Genomic DNA, 6,156 nt, shown 5'->3' on the forward strand with positions numbered 1-6,156 from the left:
ACACCTAATTTATTCCCCCCCATTTTCCTCTCCACTTTGGTAACCATAAGCTTTTTTTGAAAAAAAATCTGAGTCTGTTTCTCTTTTGATACATATATTTGTATTATTTTTTAGATTCCATATATATGGTATCATATAGTATGTTGTTTCAGGCTCTGTTTCTTTCTCCTCTGATATTTATGATTTCTTTCCTTCTACTAACTTTGGGTTTTATTTGTTCTCTTTTTTCCCTAGTTCTTTTAGGTTTAAGGTTAAGTTGTTTGTTTGGTGGGAGTCTTCTCAACCCAGGTGGCTGGCATGTTTCTCCCTCACTTGGCCATCCCGTGCCTCCTCTGCAGGACTCAGCCCATATACTTTGAAATCTAGTTCTTGTTTATTTCTCCCAGTTACCTTTTAATTTTCAAAACTTTGGTGTGGTGTGTGAATCTTTTTTTTTTTTTCAAATTTTGAAATTTAAGTAGAAGATCCTGAGGATGAAGAGGGTGAATTCACTGAGGGATATACACTTGAAGTGGCAGCATCCCTTTTTTTTCTTTACAATTTGTTTGAAAAAAAAATTATACATTTATAACAATATATAAATTATATATTAAAATTCAAACACATAGCATTGGGATTTTGGAAGAGTTAATCTCTTGTCACTTTCCAAGCAATTTTTGACTTGTTATTATGAATAAGAGGTTCTTTTCCTTCCTTGAATTTTGTTACAAAGTCCTCTCTAATAACTTGCCATTGAAGGATCCTATGAGTTTGTGTGTGTGCGTGCAGCGTGCATGTGTTTGTGTTCACATGTGTGTTTTTTCTTAACTAGGAGTTGTAGGAGAGAGGGCAAACCTCATATGGGGGAAGATTGTGACATAGGTTAGATCTATTATAATCAATAATCAGTGAATGTTGAAGGAGCATTGTATTCCTCAGCAGCTAAGTGCCTATTCTACATTCTGACCAGAAGCTTCTGGGGACACTGGTGTTTGGGTAGTAGTTTTCCTTTAGGCTAGTTATTTGGCGCCACAGGACACTTTCACCTCTTACAGCTAAAATCTATGAGGGAAAGAGCTGTGGCTATCAAAATATTTATCTCTAGGATATCAGCTATCTAGAAGTCATTTGTCACATTTACTTATTGATGTTCAAGTCAGAGGTGTTGAGGGATTTTCTTTACAAAAAACAAAAGTGAAAGCAAAACTTTTAGAAATTTAAGATAAGAGAAAAATAAATTTCCTTGTTTGTTCTGGAAAAACTTGAAGCTATGGACAAAGTTAAAATCATCCAGAAAGAACAGTTTTGGTATTTTGGTGTATATTTTTCCAGATATATTTTAATGAGATGATCCTGCAAATAGTGTATGGAGGATTGTTTTGTGACTAGTTTTCTCACCACTAAATACACTGTAATCATCTTTTCTTGCCACATTTTTGAATAAGGTACTTTTTTTTTTCTTAGGCCTCGCTGGGCAGCATGCAGGATCTTAGTCCCCTGATGGGGATTGAACCTGTGCCCTTTCATTAGAAGCATGGAGTCTTAACCACTAGACCACCAGGGAAGTCCATGAACAACATTCTTTTTAATGGTCTTGCTGTACTCCCTTGCATGCATGGTCACATGTTTATTTAAATAATTCTAGATATATTAGATGGTTTTCAGTTTATTTTTTGCAAGTATGTAAAAACTCTGCAACTACTATTCCTGTGGATAAAGCTTTTGAATATTCATGATTATTTTCTTGTGATAAATTCCTAGAAATAAAACTGTTGGAACACAGCCTATGTGCATTTTTAATAAGTGCTTTTCCTAATGTAGACAAACTGGTTTTATAATTAGTTGCTCTACCAAAAAGTGCAGCAGAGATTTAACATATGGCTTTTTCTTAAATTGTTCCATAATAAAAAGCTGAGGCTAATTTTTGTGCTATCATATTGTGAAAGGTAATTCTATTGAGGATAAGAGAGCAATGTAGTACAGATAGGCTTATTTCTGGCAGTCTGTCTATTATACTGTCTCTCTAACCCCATAGAATGTAAGTTCCATGAAGAGAAGGATTTTTTTCTGGTTTCTTTAATACTGTATTTCCAATGCCTGTATCTAACACAGAGTAGGCATTCAATAAATAACTGTTGAAAAATAAATAACTCTGGACTTTTGGGCTTCCCTGATGAAAATGAAAGTAAAAGAGGAGAGTGAAAAAGTTGGCTTAAAGCTCAACATTCAGAAAACGAAGATCATAGCATCCAGTCCCATCACTTCATGGGAAATAGATGGGGAAACAGTGGAAACAGTGTCAGACTTTATTTTTGGGGGCTCCAAAATCACTGCAGATGGTGTTTGCAACCATGAAATTAAAAGACGCTTACTCCTTGGAAGGAAAGTTATGACCAACCTAGATAGCATATTCAAAAGCAGAGACATTGCTTTGCTAACAAAGGTCTGTCTAGTCAAGAGCTATGGTTTTTCCAGTAGCCATGTATGGATGTGAGAGTTGGACAGTGAAGAAGGCTGAGCGCTGAAGAATTGATGCTTTTGAACTGTAGTGTTGGAGAAGACTCTTGAGAGCCCCTTGGACTGCAAGGAGATCCAACCAGTCCATTCTGAAGGAGATCAGCCCTGGGATTTCTTTGGAAGGAATGATGCTAAAGCTGAAGCTCCAGTACTTTGGCCACTTCATGCGAAGAGTTGACTCATTGGAAAAGACTCTGATGCTGGGAGGGATTGAGGGCAGGAGAAGAAGGGGACGACAGAGGATGAGATGGCTGGATGGCATCACTGACTTGATGGACGTGAGTCTGAGTGAACTCCGGGAGTTGGTGATGGACAGGGAGGCCTGGCATGCTGTGGTTCATGGGGTCGCTGAGTCGGACACGACTGAGCGACTGAACTGAACTGAACTGATAGCTCAGTTGGTAAAGAGTCTGCCTGCAATGCAGGAGACCCCGGTTTAGTTCCTGGATTGAGAAGATCCACTGGAGAAGGGATAGGCTACCCACACCAGTATTCTTGGGCTTCCCTTGTGGCTCAGCTGGTAAAGAATCTGCCTGCAATGTGGGAGACGTGGGTTTGATCCCTGGGTTGGGAAGATCCGCTGGAGAAGGGAAAGGCTACCCACTCCAGTATTCTGGCCTGGAGAATTCCATGGACTGTATAGTCCATGGGGTCATAAAAAGTCAGACACAACTGACTTTACTCACTGGACTTTTTATAGGTACATATTGAAGTCATTAACAAGTGCTTACACTGCATGGTGTTAAGTAGAGGCCCATTGGCAGGGTAATAGGTAGGAAATATAAGTTATCTTTATTTAATTGATAAGAAAAATTTAATTATTGCATATATTCCAAGAAAAAACATAAATAGAGTTCGAAATGAAACTAGAGACTTATTGTGAAACATTCCTGTCAAATAAAAATGCCTGTGAAATATAAAGAGGGAGGGAGCAAGAGTAGGCAGAAAAGTTCTTCAGATGTAGTACATGTCTGATAGCTATGAAAGGAGAAGGGGGAAAGAAAGAGGGTTGGGTGGGGAGAGACACAGACTTGTACAGTTTGATAAAGTCTTGGCCAGCCAGAAGGGAGCTCCAGTGACCCATAGAAGAGTTCCACATTGGGTAGCAATGGCTCAGTGGTAGGCTGAGGGTTGTCCAAGAGACTCATGGGCTCAGCTCAAATACTTAGTGGATCCTGAGGATTCTGCAGCTAGAGGTGATAAGTTAACTGCACTCCTGGTTGCTGACCAGTGAATTCCTCTTAGAGCCAGGAGGTGTATCTTCTTGGTTACCATAGTCCTTACCTTGAGCTGTGCAAATCCTCCTCTTCATGCACATTTTTGAGGACACCTTCATCAAGGTTTGTTATGGACTATTGCCTTTAAGCTTACACCTTAATAAGCCATGTCACTGCTGTTTCAGACTCATTGCTGTTTGGTGGTACTGTGTGTATTATGACCAGTGATTCCCATGGTCATGAGCTCATTACTTTACTTCCTTTGCTGTGAGGTAGGTTGGATGCTATGTTGTGTGTGGTTTTATGGTTGCAGATTAGTCCCTCTAAACCCTCAGATCAGGGATGTTGGCAGGAAAAGTGGAGGCAGAAAAGACATTGCCTTTACTTGAAACAAGTATCTGTTCTTGAGAGAACGAATCACTGGCTTTTCGAGGACATAGGGGGTCCAGAGTAGTCAACTGGCCACCAAGTGGTTGTTAATAGTTGGTTTCATTAAGAAATAGTGCCCAATCATGGGTTCAACATTGGTCTCTATTGTTGGCAGTTTAGACATTCAGAGATAGCAGTACCTCAATTGGCCTTGGTAACTAAAAGTTCTTGCTCTTGGGACCATGTGCAGCCTCTATCCCTGCCGTGGCAGGTACTCTATTTGTATGTCCATCTTTCCTGTTCTCAAATGATTAATGATGAAAGCTATCTAATGTCACCATTCTATCTGCGCTGTTGTTTATTGCCTCTGTGCTTTCTGGTGGACGTTAACATTTGACATAAAAGTTTTTACACTTTGTACCCATCACCATCTGTCCATCCACTTGCCTCTTCTCCAGAACTCTTTCCTCCAGTCACTCAGAATTTTCCTCTCAACCCCTTGACCAGCCTATCAGGCCATTCTTTTTTGTTTTGTTTTGTTTTAATTATTTATTTGGCTGTGCCAGACTTTCACTGTGACATGCAAAAGCTTATTTTTGGCATGTGAGATCTATTTCCCTGACTAGGGATGGAACCTAAGTCCCCTGCCCTGGGAGCTTGGATTCTTAGCTATTGGACTACCAGGGAAGTCCCTATCAGGCCATTCTTTACTGCTTATGATTTTGTATGTATTCTCACCTTGGACCATTTCTCCTTCCGCACAAGTGAGTGATCAGGTGTGCCAGGTGAGGCTCCTGTCATTGTATTTTTTTTCTCACCACTGAATTTCAAAGTCACCCCTGGATGGGATGTAATACAGCTTCCGTTTATGTTCAGCTTTCACCAATATTCAGAGCCAATCCATCTGTGAACCTAGGTCAGGTTTTCTCCTCTTGATTCAGCTGTTCATGTGGGACCCTCCATATCACCATGAGGTGTAAGCTAAAGGAGGAACATTGATGCAACCAAGGAAGGCAAATCAGAGTCTGAACTACTTCCCCATGCAGCTCACATATGCTTTCTTGTCTTGCATAAGCTTGATCTCAGGCCTATCTTTTCAATCTTCTGCTCTTGCTGGGCAGTTATGTGCCTGGTCTTTACCATTTCAGGGACCCATTATTGCCACTGCTATCTCTGAGCCTCTCTGACTGGCTCTCCTATGGTCAGCCCTAATCTGCAGAGATGGACCACACTGAGCTTCCTAGTGACACTGGTGCATTTCCTCTCCCTACTGCATTTCCTTTTGTTGTATTTCTTTTTCTTAGGTCGTATGGCTTAATTTCTACATTATTATGCAAGTCCAAACTAAATCAGTTTTTCTTACATACATTAAAAACTCTACCTTTATGCACCCCACGAAGAGATATCTAACAAAATCACAGACATGGGGCTCAGATTCAAGACAGACAAAGCTAAGTCACAATACTAAAGAGAAACAGAGGGTCAGAGGAATCTAGGAAAGGTCAGAATCCAAAGGCAAGCACTTGACTGTAAGTCAGGGAGCACTGTTACCTCTGTAAGCGCCCCAGCACTCAGAGAGCAGAAATAGGTCAGGGGGCTCCTGTGGAGGGTCAGAAGGTTTACTTAAAATCCTGGCTCAGTTAGGAATACCTACATAGCTAGGGGCAAGTAATTAAACCTTTCTCAGGTTCATATTTCTCATATTAAGTGGGATAATAGCACACCTTTGCAGGTCTTTGTGAAGATGAAGTGAGTAAATGAGTTCTAAGTGCTCCCTACTGCATTTCTGATGGCCTTTGTGAACAGTGCGTCCTCCCGGTTCTCCGGTGGAATATTACTCTCTGGTTGTCTTCTGGCCCCACATATATATGCATTCTGGCATGTTCAATTCCCTGAGGCTTTAAATGACTTTTGCCACTGCTTTTCAGGGCAACTCATGCATTTAAACTTACTTAGCATGGCTCATTGCTTTCTCCAGGTGTTTAAAGTCACCCTACCAGTGAGTTTCTATCATCTCTTTGGGTCCTTGCCAGGGTGCTAAATCTTGTGTTCTGAGACAGTGTCTCTTAAGCCA

The sequence above is a fragment of the Ovis aries genome, chromosome 2 (assembly GCF_016772045.2).
Source record: "Ovis aries strain OAR_USU_Benz2616 breed Rambouillet chromosome 2, ARS-UI_Ramb_v3.0, whole genome shotgun sequence".
Taxonomy (NCBI): Eukaryota; Metazoa; Chordata; class Mammalia; order Artiodactyla; family Bovidae; genus Ovis; species Ovis aries.